This window comes from Frieseomelitta varia, unplaced genomic scaffold, assembly GCF_011392965.1.
Source record: "Frieseomelitta varia isolate USP_RPSP 00005682 unplaced genomic scaffold, Fvar_1.2 scaffold_934, whole genome shotgun sequence".
Taxonomy (NCBI): domain Eukaryota; kingdom Metazoa; phylum Arthropoda; class Insecta; order Hymenoptera; family Apidae; genus Frieseomelitta; species Frieseomelitta varia.
Window position 1 is genome coordinate 382,416 of NW_025110739.1, and position 21,255 is coordinate 403,670.

The 21,255-nt window shown below is 35.2% G+C and overlaps 1 long non-coding RNA gene across 1 annotated transcript in view; it reads left to right on the top strand.

Annotated features, from left to right (window-relative positions):
- Positions 1-17,144, top strand: part of LOC122537852 — a 32,315-nt gene extending 15,171 nt beyond the window's left edge. The window contains exon 3 of the long non-coding RNA XR_006308706.1: positions 17,103-17,144. This is a non-coding gene — a long non-coding RNA (uncharacterized LOC122537852). The remainder of the gene's footprint in view (positions 1-17,102) is intronic.
- Positions 17,145-21,255: the final 4,111 nt, after the last annotated feature.

Below are 21,255 nucleotides of genomic sequence, written 5' to 3' on the forward strand. Positions count from 1 at the left end.
AAGTCTGATTGCTCCTAAGACCGACTTTGCAATTCGAATTGCTTCTAATCTCGAGTAATTGTGTTTAATCATTGATCCATAATTACGGTCGTTAACTGACATCATGATTTTTCGCAGCAACATTCTTCTCAGCGATTTTCCTACATATAACTGAAATTTGTCATTAAATCAGTGAAACGATAAAGAAAGTATTTCAAAATATATTGTAGCCTTTTTCTCATATTTAAGGCTTAAAATAGGAAAAGAAATGTAAAATAAGATAGAAAATGAATACATTGCTCTGACTGGTAGTCTAAACTATTTTCATTGTCTGACTCTGAATAACTATTTTTATAAAATTCCGCAGAACAATAATATTATAATAAATTTAATTTAATAATAAATTCCTACATAATAATAATAATAATAATAATAGTAATTTTACCACGTCAATCTGCCACGATCACTCATAACGAAAGACATATTTAAAGCATCTGTAAATTCAAAAAATTGTGAATCTTAACGTTAAAATTACAAGAAGATCATCAAGCATTTAGATGATCACAAGATACATGAAACATTTCTTGCGAACGTGGGCGAAATCGATTTCTAAGACTTACTACGTTGATTAACTGCTTTCCTCTTCTCTTTGCAAGTAAGCATCTAGACCACTCCTTCCGTCCTTCTTTTTCATTATTTTCTGTAGTATTCGAGAAAATTACCTACGATTTAAATAATCACTCTTCCCGAACGTGCGCTAATTGCAAAAGTAAAGTTCTCCGCTTAAAAAAAAAAAGCATCATTGAGATACGCATCGATTGCCCGAGCATCAACGGTTCAACTGCGCTATTTATCGCCCCGGCTCTCGGTATTCGCAAATTCGAGTTTACAAACTCGATTTAAAACGGCGAGGCTCTAATAGCCCATTCGGAAAAACCAGAAAAAAAAGAACGAAAGGAAAGGAAAACTTGGGTGCTAGAGAAGGAAAGAACGAGAGAGGTGCAGATGTTGGGGAAAGTCGTGCTATGGATAGCAATCAGTCTAACTTTTTTTTTTGTTATATCTCGAGTTAAAATCGATAACAGTCACAACCTCAGAATAATGCGCTATATAGTAACTCAATCATAGTAAACGTGTTTACCTACATAGTATGCTAATGTAATAATAAATAATAATATAAGTACTGACTTAACTCAACGAAGGAAGGAAAATTATTTTCGTGATAAGAAAGACCGTCATATTTTGCTATATTTTTTTATTTGTATCTTCATCTTTATTTGTCTGTTCATCTTTATTATTGTGCAAGATATATGTAGGTACTAACTTAACTCAGTGAAAGAAGAAAAATTATTTTTCTGATAATAAGGACCGTCATATTTCACTACATCATTTTATTTGTGTGTATCTGTGTGTTCATCTTTAGTATTGTATTGAGCCAGTCAGAAATAACGAGAAGAAATCCCTCCAGCGGATTTCTCCTCAGCAATATATTATATCATCCTGTATGACAAATTTTATTTGGGTTTGACTACTTATTCTTTCTTTTTTTATTTTTTCTATTATACATATGCAACAGGTTCATCAGATGAACATAATGTAATTTGAAATAAACAAAATTTGATCTCTACTCATCGACAATTTGTTGGTTAGTATTAAATCACATTTCACAATCAGTGCTGAATGATGGAAAATATGTTATATTATGCTGTGTATTATACACTGCATTATTATATTATAGTATATATCATAATAATAATTATTATTATATTATTCCAATTATATATACAATAATAATAATATTATATAATAATACTAATCATACATAGTATATATTATATACTATATATTAGTATATTAGTACACTATTATACTAATCTGTTTATTAATTTTATTGTAATATTGTACAATAATATTATACAATATTATAATATCCATGTACATGATAGTAATTTTATAATAAATTTTTCTGTACAACAGTACAAAATCACTTACATATCTGAGAAACGGAAAGTTCACTTCAAAGACAAATTTTTAATTGAATAAATAATATGGTAAATAAATGTGTTACACAGAATATATTCAATATCAGTTTTTTATTGCATTTTCGACAACATTCGATCAAACGACCGAGTTGATCGATCTTAAGTTGTTCACAATCGCTTGTACAAACACTTAGTGAAGCGATTTCTGACCATTCACGTTTGCTCGATCGATTCGTTCGTTTTGGCTATAGTCCCCTAATATAAATACAGGTTTAATGGGGTAATTTCGATCAAAAGTTGTTTCAACTCGGTCTATTTTGAACGAGTAGGGTTCTCGCAGAGTCGTTCAACGTTAGAAAAGTTTAGTTTCCAAATGCAAACTAAATGCAGCTTGAACGAGATTGCACGGAAGAACAATCCTCGCGAACTGTCGTTGGAATTCAATTTGATCATTGAAAATACGTGTGCGTGTTTGTGTGTGCAGTCGCACGGAGAGCTGTCCGTGTCATCGCTGAACCGGCCACGAATCTTTCGAAATTTACATCGACGCATTAAATCATATTGAATTATGCGATATCACGTAATCCCGCTCGATCGTTCTGGGTCATCGTTACCATCGCGTTCCCGGCTGCGTTTGCATAAATGGAGCGTGAAATGAACGCGTTGCACGTGGTTGGTTTGGGAATGTTTCGGACGGAAAGGCATTAGAAAGCCGAAGTGCCTTGGTCTGGCATCGATCGCTCGGGGAATATTGCACGTGTACGACTGTGCCGAACAAAAGTAAGCTTCTGGTACGAGTTGAGATAATAAAGAGCAATTATAAAGTGGAAATTGGCGCGATCGTTGGTAATTTGGTTAACGAGGCGAGTCGAAGACGTTTCAAGTCGTCGGAATAAAATTACTGGGACTGGAACTTTAACCGATATTTCATCGATTTTATTGCTATCTATAGTTTCAGTTTGTTTCGTCTTATTTAGTCGTATTTACTTGTTGTTAATGACAGTCTTGAAAATTGACCCTTGAAAAATAACAAAATATAGATGTTAACGTGTTGTTAATTTAATTCCTTTCGATTGTGTTGCGCTGCAGCTAGTTGGAACTAATGATCTCGAAGCAGAGTGAACTGTGCAATTTTTTAATGCAATAGAACTTTTTCCTTTTTTTTTTTTTTTTCGTTTAATCGCGTTATTTTACGGTCGCGTCAACCTCTCGATGAGTTATTATACATTTAGGAAATACAATTTTTTTTATTTCATTCGATTATAGCATTTAAGCGTGACATTTGTCGAAATAGTGTTTGATATGCAAGGCCAAGTACTACGATGATAAATCATTTCTCAATTTACGTAAAATTCTTTTTGCCATTCTAGAGAATATAAAAATTCGAGGAATTATGTAACGAAATGGAAAGAGATACACAAAAATGTATAATGTGCATAATGAAATACATAAAAAAGTGCAAAGTACTAATAATTTACAATGAAAACTGATAGCATATGTAGTCTCTAAGAAAAATGTTCTGTTGGAACATTTCTGTTAATTGTTCTGCAGTAGAAAAGAAATTAAATCAAGCTCTCTGGACATGTGAAATCTCTTATCTCTCCGCACAGCCCGATTTACGAGCGGAACGATAAAAGTGTTTCGTCGAGTTGCAATCGTAAAGGTTAATTTCAATTGGTATTTTGTAGACTTTGCAACAATGTATTTATAAATAGAAAATATTTCTGAATAGAGATTTTTGTTCGGCACGAACGAACTATTTATATTTATATCATTTCAGTTCCAGCAATTCTATACATTTTGTAATTGCAACCAATTACAAATATTATCTTTTTAACTTCTTTATTAGTTAATTTCTAATCATGTTAATTGTAGATAATTATATCGATTATATTCTAATTACTATAATTATTTACATTTTCTCGTGATCTTGGCAATTGTTGAAGCCTATCGATAATGAATGTGGACGTGTATTACTTGATTGAGCACAAGTATTAATTACACGTATATTTAGAATTGTATATTCCAATATTTGTAAAGACATGTGCAATCTCGAACCTTTTGTATACAGTAAATTAATTACGATTGCGACGAAGTATCATACACATTTAGAAATGCATATTTCACGTGTTATAAAGTCTAAATTAGTCTAATCTTGGAAAAGACCACGCGTTGAAATTAAAAGTCACGGCTCAAGGAAAGGGAAAGACGATGTTTGAACTTGATCACCTTCCAGTGAATTATCAACAGTGTGTTTTTATTAACTAAAATATTAATTTTAGTGGCCGTGGGACAGGTGTGCGCGTAACCAGAGCGAAATAAAAATTAAACCGTAATGAATCAATAAATTTTCGTTTCGATAAATTCAGTGTCGAAAAGAAAAGAGAAAATAAGAAGAAAAACACAATTCTTAAAACTCCGGTGTTATTGAAACTCAAATTTAATTTAACCCCGCGGAGAAGTTGAAAACCGCGACTGGATAAAAGTGATTTAATCAAGAGTTTTATGCTAGAATTAAAAGTGCTGGGTACACGCGAACGGCTACTACAGAACGTGGCAGAGGTTCCTGCGCTAAGGAAAAGAAAGAAACGAAACAGAACTTGTTACCTTGTAATTAAATTTTACAGCAATATCATCGCCCAAGAAGAGAGAGAAAGAGAGAGACAGCTGCTAAAGGATAGCATGTAAAACGCACTTAATGAGCCAACTAACGAATTAACGATTGAAAAAGCTGTTTTTATATTTGCGGCACAAACGCAATTAATTTGAGCTAACATTTTGAAAACGAAATGAGAGTTCGTTGTGTAAAGCAGGAAGATATTATACGAGCCTGTCACATTTATGATATTATGTGGTATTTCAACTAACTTTTCCATTATTTTGAATAGTTTACGCACGCAAGTTATTCAAGCATTGTGCATTATAATTGCACGTGCACGTAAAACATTGTACAGTACAAATGTTTTACGTTATATTGTTATGTATGCATATAGAACGTGCTTGTAAATGTAATGTTACACACACTTGCACGATACACTAAATAAGTTTCTCGATTAAATTTCAATTTTTTTTTTTTTATGTACAACCGAATGAAATGGAAAATATACGTACATGATGCATTAAAAAAATTTGTTGATTAACTTTTCTTTTTCGCGTGGATAAAAGAATTGGGACATATGAAATTAAACGAATTATTTGAGAAACGTTTTCAAGATTTACATCGACAAATAGTAACGTGCAAACGTAGGAGTGAAATTGTGTTATTTATCGTAAGACTGCGTTGCAACAAAACTGGATTACGTTGTGAAGTTTAATATAAAATGAAAAGTAAATGTGACTCGAAAAGATGAAATTATTCTTTGTTACAGGGCTGGTTCATTGGTTCATTGTAGATACGTGAAGAAAGGTCCGTTTTCGCTTGAAAAGGATATTTTATTTGTTGAAAATATTTCTGTTTAAAATAGTACAATGCAAAGCCCCTCATAGTAGATTGTACATACGTACATTCGTCTCGTTTTTTCTGTTCAATGGTATTTTGAAAGATACGTGCTATTCGATCGTTTTGATAAAAATATTTTGCGACTGACGAATATTAGTATTTTTGTTTGTATAAAATTTAATACGTTCAATATGCTTAAATAATTTTACTGTGTTACTTCTGTCACTTAAAAGAGCAAAAATAAATAGGAAATTATTTGTACATTTTAACATATAATTTTATTTTATTATAATTTTAAATGTACGAATAACTACAAAATAATAAAAGATATTATGTAAATAAAATATAAAATAAAATTAAAAGATATATTTAGAACCAAAGATATTGTTGAATTTCTGAATATAGTTATAAACTATTTTTTTTTTTATTTATTACATATATTACGTAAAAGAAAAATTTAATACCAGTTTTTTACAGATATAATTGCAATAAAAATTGAAAATTGAGCAGAAATTCGTTCCATTTTTTAAATATTATAATTAATAAATACTTAATAAATAAATATATATATATATATACACTTTATTTACATACATTAATATATTTTATATATTTCGCACATTTTTACGTGTTATATACATTTCGTTCGTGTTTTGCACAAAGTTCAACGATACTCTAGTTTCTCTTACGCGGAATTCGCTGAAATGTCATATTTGAATGAGAGGGAGAAGATGCGTCGAGTCAGCAATATTTCTTTCATATTTTTGTCATTCGAAATTACTGTTTAAGGACAAAGAAGCGTGAAAAATTAACAAACTGAAATTGTCAATAAGACGCGGTTCTCTGGGCCGATTGATCGGTGAAAAAAGTTCTCAACGCAGCGAGGAAAGAGCGTAACGATTTCTGCCAAAGGACTTTCAACAAGAGTTGCAAGCAATCAATGGCCCGAAGCCAAGTTTCCCTCTTTCTTCCTGTTTCGAAAGAAGCACGCCCTTTTCTTGGATTCAACGTCACGCGTAAACTCTTCTTTGCTTGCGTTTACTCGCTAAAAGTGGAACATTGTTGCTCTCCTGCACTTCCGTTCTCCCATTACTCCCGGCACTCTGAACCACATCACCGAAGATTTAAAAATACGAGATTCGTTGAAAAAGTTCGTGCAATTTTTCTTCTCTACCAAACGAATAAAAATTGCACGAACTTTTTTACCAAGTGAAAGTAATTCTTTACTCGTCGATGTTGATGTTGTCCCTTTTAAAGCAATCCATTCACGAGCAGTGAGAAGTGAGAAGAAGAATTTGATTATTTGAAAAAGAATAACCATTTTGAACGATCATTTTACAATTTACTTGAGATTTATTAAGTTTATTTTAATTTGCATCGAGCATTTGAAATTCTGTGTACTATGTACATGTGAAGTTTGTTATAGTTGTACAGACATCTACAATATTCTTTCAAACGGAAGGATATACATAAATTTTTTTTTTTTTTTTATAATTTCAAATTTTTAAATAATTATGTAAATAATGGCTCTGACTAGTGATCAACGTTCTTGTTCCTGTAAAATTATGATAAATAATTATATTAGAGTTACGAGTATGAATATATTAGAGTTATTAAAATAAAATGTGCATCATCGACGTAGAAGTTTTGACCGGCTAATACTACAGAGTGAAAAATACGCTTTCATTGTACTTTTAATGTTCATTCAGTTGACTGAATTGAAATCCGAATGATGCCTTCCTATCTGAGTGCAAACTGTGAAGTAGGTCAAAGACGACTGTAACAACACCATGAAACGATAATTTTTCAGCAGCAGTTTCTAGAGCTGGAAAAATCGCAAAAACTCTTTGCTCAAATCTCGTAATAACTTGTCATTGAAACAGTTAATATCTCCAATGTCTATTCTACTTGCAGATCTAACAACTTTGATCCAACTAGATTCATTCGTCTTGATCTTTCACATTCCTCCGGATTAAAAAAATTTTCATTAATTTCACATATTTCACGTTTCATGTGGCAGTCAATTCGTCACTAGCACGTCGTGAAAGTAGAATTCTGAATAATTCCTAAGACAGAGATCATCCGTACGTACACGAATCTTGTTAAATACGACGTTTCGAATTAACATGGCGTCGAACGTTTCTCAAATACCCACGGACGCGCGCGTATATATGTATGCACGTATATATATATATATATATTCTCGCGTCTTTTAATTCCAGAGGGCTTCTCGTTCGTAACGCAGCGTAATCCACTTACGTTCAGTGTCCCGATGAAAATTTAAACACAGCCGGCCGTAAAAACTGAATTTATACCCCGGTGCCGGAAATACAGCGTTACCGGAAGTTGGCTGATTTAACGGGGGCGAGCCATCCTTGCCTTTGTTCTTGCGCGAAAACTTCTGGGGGTTTCTGCGAGATCTATATGTCCCTCGGTCTCTGTACGTCCACCCTCACCCCCATCATCCCTCTCGGTCGCATGCACCGTTCGAACGGCACTAAAATGTTTTAGTGCGCGTTCTCCGACGTGAAAGATGAATTGGGAGAATTTTTTAGAGGACCCCACCTGCTCCCTGGCACGTCGGTAAATCACCCCCGCCGTACTCTTTAAGTGCCAACCACTTTCCGATTCAATCGAAACTTTCGTTTCGGTTTCAATCTTTTGTGCGTTTTCGACGTTTTCCGATTACGATTTCCTCGATCCGATCCGTCGAGCGAGAGCAACATTCATTTTTCTACTTTGCTGGGATTTGTTTTTGATATTGGTATCAGGATGCTGGCGGCGGTAGATTTATTTGGAAAGCGTCGAGGATAGAGTTGTTTTCGTGTTTGATCTTTTAATTAACCTTCCACGAATAGAATTTATACTACGAGCGAATTGATCGATTTTTTTTAATCGATTAGTAAAGGAAAGAATTAATATTTAGTTAGTTCTATTCGCTTCAGCTAAAAATTCGAGGACTAAAATATCAAAATGTAGAATAAATATGAACTACCGATGTGCATAGAATAAATATAAAATACTGAAATATAAATGGACTGAAATTTTACAACTGGAATTCTTCGTTTTTAATGCCATTGTATTCTACGAATAAAAGGTGAAATAAAATTTATAAACGATTGAGTTGTAAAGTACAGAAAATATTATTATTTCGATATTGTTTCAGTAGAAGTCTAAACACGAGATGAGAATAATTCCAAGTAGAGTAATTCCACGCAGAAATAGATATAAAATGTACGAACGAAATCACATTGAGAATTTTAGGTTTCTCAACTATGGATATAGTTTAGTAATTAGAGTAGAAATAATTGCATGAAAAATTTTGACCTACGTGTCTAAAAAGAGTGAAAAAGTTTAAACGAGATGCTGTGGATATATTATAATTATTGTATGAAAAGTCAAAAATGGATTAATTAAAAGTTATTTGAAAAAATCAATAGTTACATTAATAAGTTCATGTTTCTGTGATAAATAATACTGTGGCAATTATTTATTAGTATTTTTTAAATACATATTCAACAGAGTGGCAAAGAGATGTATTTCCCCTTTTTTCTTTTTTTTTTCAAAATCAAATAACATACCATTAATAAATTTTACGATTCCACAAAGAGCCAAATAATTTTTAAATATTCGAGAAAGTAATATAAAGATATAATTATTTTCAAAATCACATGTAAAATTGTTTGATGGATCTACAGAGTATTAAATAAAAATATTACTTTCGCATAGAAAACACACAACCTATGACATCTTTCTCCTGTGATTTTCAATTTTAATTTTGCAGTGAAATGATGTTTACTGATGCCTGCGTTTTGCAATAGCGTTACGTAAACATTAGCTTCATCATTTCACGTAGATTGTTAATACTCATGAAACTTTTCGTATGTTTATTAGTATATTAGTATATTAATTTCCATTACTATGTTACACTATACCTCGTCACTGTGTTACACAATGTCTACGTTATCTCGTATTGTCGTGTACAATGTAATGATCTTTTATTATCATTTGAATGTTGAATTTTATTCGTGCAATTTCATATTTTGTTTGAGGAGAAAGTTACATGAAAGTAATTGTTAAAATTACATATCTCTAACAATGTATTTCAATTGAGTTCCTTAACAAATTTTTTTTTACAATTTAATTCATTTTCATATTTCAAATTATAATTTTAATAATGTACAAAATTACAAATTTAAAAATGCACGTAATGAAATGAAACATATTAATTTTATTTTCATGTTTGTAACATTGGAACATCGGGATAATTTGGAACATTGAAAAAAGAAACCGAAAAATGAAATATAAAAAAACATTATACGAGAAAGATTTTTCAAATATTAAAAATTACAATGAAACTGGCGATGCAACAATAACAAAATCCGATGTTAATAAAATACAATGGTAAATAAAATACTTGTAAAATTTCATTTTTATAGCGGATTAACGTTGCAGTATAATTTTTAAGATTATTGTCATAAATAAATATTGAATTTTACTAAATTCATTGTATATAATAAAATTCTGCAATATCGCATGTTCAATTCGTTGAAACTTATCACATTAGGGATTAGAATTATTCTATAAATGCAACCATTAGCATGTGAATTTGGATTTTCTCCAACGGGAAAAGAAATGAACAAAGATACTCTAATACATAGAAAAAACGAAGTAGCGAAGTATTTGGATATTCTGTAGCAAAATTCAATTAGAATTAAAATTCAACGCAATAGAGTAAATAATAATAATACGATTGAAGATAACTCTAGAATCAAATGCAAACTATTGGCAATTATTAAAAATAGAAAGTCAGTCAGAAAAGCCAAGTGAACTTGAAAATATTTGGATAATTGGACGGAGAGAAGACGTTCAATCAAAGTTCAGTTACATCGATACGAGTATTATGCGAGTAGTACGCGTTACAATTGAAAGAAAAGAAAATTAATGGAAAATGAGGGATGAAATAACTACGTGCAAAGTGCTGCGAATACAAAGAGGGCTGGTGAAAGGGAGGGGGAGGGGGAAGGGTGGAGGAAGAAGAAGCTAACGTTAGGAGAAATGGAGAAGCAGAAAAAGCAAAAAGAGGGGAGTGGGGGATGAAATTAATAACTGCTTGGTACGGCGCGAAAAACGAAGAAAGAGGGGCAAACGAAATCCACGGAAAGGAACGTTAAAGGGAGGGAAGAAAGAAAGAAACGAGGGTGGAGGCGAAGCATACCGTGGACAGGACGGTGAAACGCGTGCGGCAAGCAGCCGAACGAGCGAGCAAGCTGGCTGATGGTAAGCTTTGTCTTCGACGAACGGTAAATGGGGAAACGGTAACGTCGGAGGGACAACAATGGCTTATTGTGCGCAGCTGGCTACGTGCTTCGCTGGCGTCTCCGTTGATATACAACCGTGCTTGTTACGCGGCAATGTCCGAAGACAGAGCGGATCGCTTACCAAGGCTAAACTGGACTTCTCGACGCGAGAGTCCTAATTAGCATGTTACACTGTTAATCTTGGAGAACCGTGGCGACGGCTATAAGATGCTGCTCACGGTGCATCGCTGCGGTTCTCTGATACAGCTGAGAGTGTCATTGTTGATCTCACCCCCCTAAATTAACGCCCCATCGCGTTCTGCGGAAATGCCACGGGCACACGCTGTCAGTTTTTCGAGTTTTAATCTGCCTCTCATCCGTTGATTCTCTGTTTTTCTTATCGTTTGAAGAATTTTGGTTGCAATAGATTTGGTTGAACACGACTGAGACATGCCTTGAGTTTGTATCGTTGATTTTTAATGAGAGATTTCTAGTCTCTTAGAAAAAAATTTTTTTTTAAATTATTAATATCAAGTACAGCGTGTCAGTATTTATTGTGTAAATGCTGACACATTGTCAGTCTCGCTTGATCTTCCATATTTATTATCGTTTAATTGCAGTAGAGTTGAACTTGCTTTCGGGGTTTGTATTGTTAATTTTTATAATTTTTATAATAGATTTGTACTACTAGTTTCTTAATCATTTTTTTTTTTTAATTACTAAGTAATTGTTGATATTTAAAGTACCAATTTTAGAGTATAACTAGGAACAGGATTTTTGTTGATAATGTAACTGGAATATAATTACGACTAGAATTCTATTAATAATTTTCTTTACTGCTTTTGTGATTATTGAATATTATATACACCGAGAATTAATTACATTGATTTCAGTGTCTATTTCTATCGTTTATTGAATAGATATTTTGAGTTTCAGTTTTCTACGAAATTACATGCGTAGTTATACAGAAATTATAATTACGAAGTTACATAGAAATTATAAATGCGATTTAGTTTTCTGGCATGAAATTATAACTCCTGTTTTGAATTCGCGTATTTTTTCATTTATAACACGAATTCAATTCAAACGTTTTACTGGAATTTGTCAGAAATAAACCAAAATGTCCGTATTAAAAAATGCTTGCAATATCCTTGCTTCGTTGCATTACATCCTTAAAATCATCTTCAATTTATAAAAGCAGGGATTTATAAATTTTCGTAGATACCTAGTTTTCACGGGAGAATGTGTTGACGTAACGCTTTGAATGTAATTTGATTTATTATGGGAGGAGGTGAATAAAATGAAATTGAATGCAGGGGAGTTCATGTCAGGAACCAAAGAAGGGGTAATTAATCTTTTAAAAATGCGCAGACACTGCGAAACGAAATAATAATAAGAATAAAAACTTGGAAATAATAGTTTGCTGTCAGACTGGTCTATTTATAACGAAATAAGTTTCATGAAAATGTTCGTTTGTTCCATTCATCATCTACGTGTTTTCTATAAACGCTCGCAAAAACTCGCAATCTATTGTTGCAATACGATAAATATTTAATTTTATAATATTGACTTTGTTATTAATTTAATTTTAAAATATTAACCTTGTTATTGCTTAATTCTCAGTAATTGCTGCGCGTAAAAATTTCATTAATCAAACAGTAATCTAGCAAAGCATCCGTCATTGCATTGGAATCGTAAATAGAAACTGAGGCAATCTAGCCGAAGTAGTCGACTGCTGCGCAGTGACAACAGAACACAACTCCCACAGTGCTGGAACCTTGATTACCATGCAACATGGTTAATCTTCGAGTCCTAGAACGGCCACGAACTAGAAACAATGCTCATCCTAAATCTCGCGATACACTGGATGGCTTAATGTTGCTTTGTCCGTCGAGACTTCGCGATTTCTATGCCGCTCCTTCGTAAACGTCCTTTCATTAATTGATGAGTTAGCCGGAATGCAACGGACGTGATGCAGCCACGTTCCTCTCATGTTAGTAATTTAAGGTGGAAATGGTCCTGAACATTCTGTACATTGTCGTTTGTAAGTAATAACTACCAATTAACCTAATTGACGCGACATTTTATTTATTATTCTATTCGGTAAATCTACACTGTCAAAGTCTGTTTCTTAATGTCGTGGCTGCGAAAGGATTTCGCTTTGATATTTATCACCTCCACTCTAGCTTTACAATTTTAGGAAATTTGAAGACACTTGCTGTAAAATTCATTGCTTGGTCTCTATTCGTCTGGATTAATAAATGTTAATGCAATGCTACTCATTGAATTGAACGACGGATATAGAGAAGATCAGAAGAAGTAAGAGTGATAATCAAACAATTTTATAATTGATTTAGTTTGCACAAACAGTATTTCTTTTAAATACCAGTGTGTTTGAAAAAGAATTTATATATCAATGCATAATTAAGCATGAATGAATTACTGATACTCAATTTTATTTGGTTGATCATGGACAATCATAGATTGCGAGGGACGTTTGTTTTAACAAAGCTCGAGTCATTGAATTCGAGAACTACGAAGGTTTATCTGTCTTGCATGCTGAAAAGTTGGTAGAAAGCATGTGCTGGAGATTGGATACACTATTAATCGAGCGCGTAATAGTATTATACTTTCGATCTGTGCAAAATTTTGCACATACAAAAAAAAAAAAAAAAATTCTTTTCAGAGAAATAGCATCCACATTCTTCTTAAATACACTGTAATAGTCTTAAGAAGCAATACAATAGTAACAATCCCAGTCGCGCAACCGTCATTCCAACAGACTTATCATCCAACCCACGTCATCGGTGTCCATTTAATAAAATATTCATTTCCACGTTGCCCTTCTGGAATAACAGCTACGGTTGCTACTCGCGTACATCTTAAAATCCCAATTAAATTTCCAATTTCAAGCATCGACCGATTAACTGTCAGGGCCATTCCATTCGTTCGTCAGCGTCGCCCTGAAGAGAAACCTACGAATCGAAACTTTAATTAAGTCTCGCAAGTAAAACCACGAGGATGTACATCCCATCGAATCGAAACGGGAGGGGGACGAAGTCTCGCCTTTAGCGTACGCAATTAACGTCCTCAGCTATTGTTGCACCTTGCGTTTTTAGGGATTATTATTAATTATTTCGCACGTGTGTCCTTCTCCTCGTCTCGCGCGAGAACAACGCGGACGCGCGGGGCTGTTATCGTTACGAAACGCGTCTACCAGCCGGAATTTCAAATTCACCGACGTAATACAAATTTATGGGACACGGTGACAAAGCGATGATACATCAGCGCGCAATAGCCGTGACACGGATCCATATTCAGCGGTGGCTGAATGCTGGCTGTGCGTCGATGCCTTCGTCTCGACGGAGCGCGTTTCGTCCATCCGTCACCGTTGTCCCACGGTCCTTGGGACAATTTGCGAATTAAATCGCGCGGCCTCTCCTGCGTCTTCAATTTCCCAGAGAGCTCGGTGATTAATCGCTGCTGTTACTTGCATACGCGTCGTGCTTAACCTCTTAACTGCGAACGACGAGTATACTCGTCACGAAGAAACGGCAGTTTCTCTTTTTTCTTTTTTTTCTTTTTTCGAGTAACGACTTGTTTTCGTAGTTGTGTACTTGTCACGCGGAGTAATTATAATTTGTCGCTTGTATCAAACTTTCTTGCGGAGAATGAAACGTATTTATTGTGAATTTTGGACATACTTGGAATACATATTTCGAGACTAGACTCCACTAGTTCTTTTTACATCGTTTCCAAGTAAACATCGAAATTGTTATTAACACCGTGAACGAAAAGCATGCAATAAATTTTGAAATATATATCTTTCAGTATATTTTAACACGTTCTCTTTTAAACTTTTTATATACGTAAGTCGTCATTTTACAGGAATTTTCTTAATACTGTCTATTCTAATCAATCGGATTCTCTTCGAATTCTCGGCAAACAGAAAAGGAAAGACACACGAACGTTTACACAAGAAAGAGTCGAAATTGAACGCAACCACGCATTGAAATGAAACAACAATCTTATTCATACGGCGCGCGTTCCGTTTTCCGCCAGTTTTCCCGCCTTTTATGCTCTCGTGTTTGCATGATCTTCGAAGGACGCGCGATACATCGGTTCAGAATCGCTGCGTAACAGAGGATTGTATCTGGCTGCTCTGGCACGGCACAATCGCACCAGGGGAATTCGATATCGATGCACCGGGCATATTGAAGATTGATGTTGTTTTTATACGAACATCCTCGTTGTATTGACGCCGGGCATTCATGATAGCGGCGCAATGATAGATCGTTGTAACGTGAATTCTGCTCATCATCGTGCTTTCATATCGGGGGCTCCAGACTTGCTTTTATGAAATCGTTACATCCTACTTACGCGGAATGGCATTATTGGCTGGGCAGTGCTTACTTTTCGCTTGACACGGAACTCCACCCTGTTATTTATCATCCATGAAAATCCCCGCTTCCTACAAATTGATTCTCCGCTAACGAATCACATACGTGCGCGTGAGTTTAAGTATGATTCGGATTCTTTTTTTCTTTTTTTTCTTTTTTTTTTTTTTTGGTGACAATTTTAGAGAGATAGACGGATTTTATTTGTGTAAAAATATTCGAGTCTGTTGTGTTGAATGGTATACCCAATACTATTTTTCTGTTGATTGCTGTTATTGAAAATAATAAATTTCAATATGTTTTTTAAAATATTTTTAACAATATAGTAAATGGTGTATATTATATATCATGTAGTAATAGTAAAATGGTATGTATATAATAATAATAATAAAATATTCATAGCAATAATAAAAAAAAAAGTTTTTTAATGTTTCGTAATTTGGATATCCTTTTAATAACATATATTTCAAAATAATAGACTGAAATAATTTTTATTCGGCCAACGAGTAAGAACTTTAGAAAAAAATCTTGTTTTAGACACGCGTAAAGTAGAACTTCGTATTCTCAACTTCAACAAAAAAATATTTATGTCAAATTTCTAAATATTTTATAATGTGATCCAACATATAACTTTAAATATTTTATAATGTTGCCGAAGTATCTGAATTAATTCTTAATTGATAAAAATTTTGTCATCGAAGATATTTGCATCATTATAAGTTTTTGAAAGTTATATGTAAATTTGATTCAAATTGTTTTCACTGTCTCATTTACATATTCATATTACATGTTGTCAATATTTTTATATTATATCTCAGTTTTAAGAATATTTCATATGCTCTTTCTTAGACAATGAATGTGTACAATCAACAGAAAATAGTATCCTTATTATTTATTTCAACACACTTAACAAGGATTCGAGAATTGAATAATTAATTGACTAATTAATTCATTACTCTGGTTACAAAAGTAACGATCGTACAAATATTCGTTGCACAGAGTAAAATTCGATGGTGCAAACTAATTTTTCTGTCATTAAACATTACGAACTGGCACGGGCACACAACCTTTCCCTTTCACGTTTTTTGCATTTTTTTTTTTTTAATTGCAGACGAAAGTTACTAACAGAATTAATTTACGGATTATTTGTATTTTCATTGGAAATGGACTTCGCAATGCGACTTCGACGTCAACGACGGGAAACACGACCATTCGGAGGGGAAAGCAAAATCGCGTAATTGCGATTCGAGTTGAAAATATCGTTCGGCACGGTCGGCCAGCGAGCAAAAAAAAAAAAAAAAGAAAAAAGAAAAAAAAACAAATTAATGAAACGGTAACTTTATATCGATGTTATCGTTTTGCTAGAATTCCAAAGAGAAACAAACTAATGAAACACTGGAAAACTTTGTATCGATATCCGGCGGAGCCTGTAACGAAAAACAAATATCGAAACGGTGTAAGGATAAATGGCACGAAAAGTGTAGAAATCTGTAATTGCATTGTTCATATGACAGATGAATATCGAATTGAATATCAACTAATCGTTTCACTTGCAGGCCACGCTTGCTCTCTCGTATTTTTAAGCTCGTTAATTCTTCGCATGCGTAAAATTTGTCAGAAGTCTAGGAGTTTAATATTGAATCGGGAGCATACGATAAATTAGGAATACATTCATCTTCTAATGTATTTATTCAATGTTTTACTCTTTGAATCTCTAATAAATGAACCAATTATTTTATTGTTCGTTATAAATACTTTAGTAAGAATTAAACTTGAAGGATTAAAAATTCCCTAATTAGCCAATAAGAGTTGCTAAGGGTTAAAGGATTAAAAATATTCCTTTGAAGAATAATATTTGCAATATCATTTCTATCAAAATTTCATTCGAAATGAAAATGAAAAATAACAATTCGAAATAACGAATCATTTCCACTAGTTTATTATTTATTAATAGCAAGAATTAACCACAATTAATAACAATACCTTGTTTCTTTTGTTGTTACAGGTAAGCGTCTGAAATAGTACCACGAACAATATTATGGGTGAGTCAAGCAACTTTAATATTATTACCTCATCAAGGAGCAACGTTCAATTTATAATTTTTTCCACTTAATTAACACTGTTAGATTCAATTAATATTCTTAACAATATCGGCAAGAACGAATACAAAGGGATATCCTTAATTCTTTCACCTAAGTTTCGTAATTTGAAGTACCAAAATATTGAAGCATATGAAATATTATAAAACAAATTGTTTAATCGTATTATCCTTTGGCATTAAACTCGCTAGAATAAGTTCTTTAGAGTAATAGATTAAATCAACGACAAAATGAGCATTCGCTCGTGTCAACATCCCCATCCTTCATAAACTAAAGAAGAGAGAAAGGAAGAAAAGAGACGACACAAAAAAAGGACACACGTCCCGCGACCCAGTCGATAGTCCAAATTAACCGAATTATCCTCCGGATTCCCTCGCAGTTCGAACGAGAACGAAAACAAAACTACAAGTAGAAAGAAAGAAAAGAAAAAAAGAGAAGAAACGTAGCGATCTCTGAGAGGGATGGATGGTGGTTCGCCGGGTGAAACAGCTCGTTCCACTTTAAAGAGTTTCCACGATAATCGCGGGGTCGTAGCATGCACGCCAGCAGCCCGGTCTCCCGGTCTCTCCTTCTATTTATCTTATTTTTTGCCGAGCCACCGCCGTCCACCTCCGTTCCGAACGACTCCGAGCACACCGAGTGAGTAATTATTCAAACAAGTAGAGTTGCTGCGTACCACCGTCGCGTCGTTGTTATCGTCCCTTTCTCTCGCCGCCTCCTCCCCCTTGGGCGACGTTAGCCCTGCTGCTGGAACGAAGGGTGAATTCGGTGAAACGGAACCACCCTTTGGTCCACGATGGCGGTGTGGAAGGAGGTGAAGGAGGCGAAGGGCGTACGCGGACCGCGCTCGGGCGTCTGAGTTGTATATATAGACAAACAGTCGCGCACACGTGATAAAGTTGGAGGAAGTAAGTTACAGTTATACCGGCTAACCTCGCGAATGAAGAGTTATGCCGAGAGCTTCTCTCTCTCTCTCTCTTTCTCTCTTTCTTTCTCTCTATGTCTCTGTTCCTCTTTCCCAACTTACCGACTGGCTCAGTAGGGATTAAAACACCCTCTGACACGCCGGGAGGGGTGGAAGGGATGGCCTCTTCTTCGGGTTTGCAGCCCGCAGTAGTAACCCTGTTACGAGCAACGAAACCTGCCACTGGCTGCCGCGATAATAACGCAGTGGCTAATTTCCCCGAGTCGCGCGTTGTTCACGCGCGATAATACGCCCGTGATAGGGTGGAAGGGAGAGAGAGCGCCGTGCCTCCATCTACCCTCGCAGAGACATCCACGGGTTTCCGTCTTTCCGCGCCTGGTCTCCTCCGGCTGTCTGGCTTGCTTACCCCTCTTGGTTAAATGGAGCGTCTGTGAGAACCGGTCCTCCGGCCGCGCTTCTTTTTAAAGCGGCCGTTCTCATTTTAACGCCGCGAGACCATCGGGATGACTCTAGTTGGTTCGTTCTCCTCTTTTTTTTTTTTTTTTTTTTTTTTCCCCCGAGGACGTTGAGAGGTGATTTTCGAGCTCGTTGGTTACGAAAGTTACAGCCTCAGTTACGAAATAAACGCATTTTGCAAGTGTATTAAGTATGATTCAGACACGTAATTACATTCATGTGAAACGTTAATGCATACTAACGCATACAAATTTAATCAATAAAAAATGTATATCTTTCGATATATCTCGATTGCACAATTTTAAGTTCGTTTATATAGAACGTTTGTTGTACTACTAGAACTACCAACGACTAAAGTATGATGGTTATAGTAAAGAAATTGAAGGTACAGGGAAAAGTTAATAGTACAACGAAGAACACAAGCTTCTGTTAATGTATTTTATTAAAAATCACTGGAGTATCTAAAAATATATTGCTATGAATGTATAAAATTTCCATAGACAATTATAAATTGATCATTTTGACCACATTAGTAGTGGTAGTATTAAACTTTTGCTATTTAAGTATTGTCATTAAAAATTCGTCCAACGTTTCAAATCATTTTTAACTTATTGCTAGCAATTACTGACTACGGAACTGACTTCATTTATGAAAGTACATCATACAATTTCATAAAATTACATAAAATACACTCCAAGTGAAAAATGAAAACTTGCGCTTTAATGTTTCAACCGGTATTCCAATTTCTTGCGTCCGTTTGCGAATTGCTCGACAATAATTGAAGATTGCGAGCAGGTTAATGTGTTGCAGGCCGAGGAAATCTTGCCGAATAATTGCGCGTAATAACTGTGACCACTTGTTTGTCCAACTATTATCCTTAATACATACTTCAGATGAAATTCTAATTAAGAAACGTCGCTTAAAATTTAAATGCACTTTACATAAATGAATACCTGCACACGTTCGTTTGAAGGCTGACGATTGTTATGTTAATTTTTAATTAGAATTTCACTTTAATAGCCAAGTTTAATTTTCATTGGAACGGAAGAGCAGGAGGGGGGGGGAGGTGAATTTGCATATATCTGCGACGTGGAGAACTCGTTGGACGTGGGAGAGACTTTAATGAAAAAATAATACTCAACGCGTAATAACACGCGATCAGTTCGTAACTTCGCTTCGAACGCAATATCATTCAAAAGCGAGTGACTGAGTCTTTAAAACAGAAATAGCTTTCCCCTTTCTTTCTTTTATCTCGAAATGTCGAATTTTTTTTTATCTTCCCTCTCGAGCACAAAATTTTCAGAATTTTCCGCGCGCATTCTAACCATCTTGAAGAATCATCTTGAATTTATGTTCGTTGCGTATTATTTCATATCACCGTCGCGTATTTTCAGACGTGGCCGATGAAACTCCATCGTTTAATCTTCGAATATTCGTGAGAATTTTCGACCAAACCCGTATAATTGCCAAACGATTCCCAAGGAAGCGGGACAAATATCTCGCATAAATTCAGATATTATATCATATCATATTATATCGTATACGTATTACTTATAACACACCGTGTCGTACCGTATACGTGTTCCTTCTAACACACCGTGTCGTACCGTATACGTTATTACTTCTAACACACCGTGTCGTACCGTATACGTATTACTTCTAACACACCGTGTCGTACCGTATACGTATTACTTATAACACACCGTGTCCTACCGTATACGTATTACTTCTAACAACAGACAACCCTGTTCCTTTAATTAATGCCAGTTTCGTCACACTGCGAGAATTCATTTCGATTTTCAAAAAGCCCGCGAAAGAAAAGAAGGAGAGAAGTGGAAGAGAAAGGAGGAAAAAAGAATTAAATGGGAGAACCCGTTTCGAATTGGCAACAAATGTGATAAATGCCGGAAGGTTTCTCTTCGCGCTTCTTCGAATGTACACCGATACGAAACGGGCCGACAGCATTACCATAAAGCATTAATATGCCAGATCCCGCGGAGGAGGCTGTCTTCTGGAAAGCGACGTCGGTGTCTGCTGGTATAGAGAAACCACAGGGAAAAGGGGAGAGCGAGACAGAAAGCGAGAAGAATCCTGGGAATCTCGCGAAGGGAGACCGAGAGGGACCGAGCGGGATGGCGTGTGCCTAAGACGAAGAGAGGCCAAAGACACATCCATCCGGCAGTTTTTCACGCTATCCGGATCCTCGATATCCGTTTCAGGCGAGCTTGTATCCTTCCAGCACGCGGCGATACAAATATGTATACGTCGGTCTCCCGCGAGATGAAATGAATTTGTCAGGCGACTCCTCCTCGGGAATATCGTTTCTTCCGCTTCCTCGTGCTTCCTTCTTCCTCCTCTTCCTTCTCCTCCCACTCTTCCTTGGTTGCCCGTTTGTCGCGCGCGTCTCTTTTCGCTCACCTGCGCGAGAATCGATCGGCCTTGATAGCACCGCGTCCCGGCGAGGGATCAAAGAACGAATTCGATGATGGGGAAAAAGAGACGCTGGTGACCCGTTCTTCGATCGAGGGGTCAAAGAGAAAAGAGGGTGAAAGCACCCTGATAGAGTGAGAAAGAGAGAGAGGGAGAGAGAGAGCGAGAGAGTGATGAAGATGTTAGAGGAGGGTGTGTTAAGGGAAAATGGCGACGCTGTTGGAGTTCACAGCGAGGGAGAACGACAA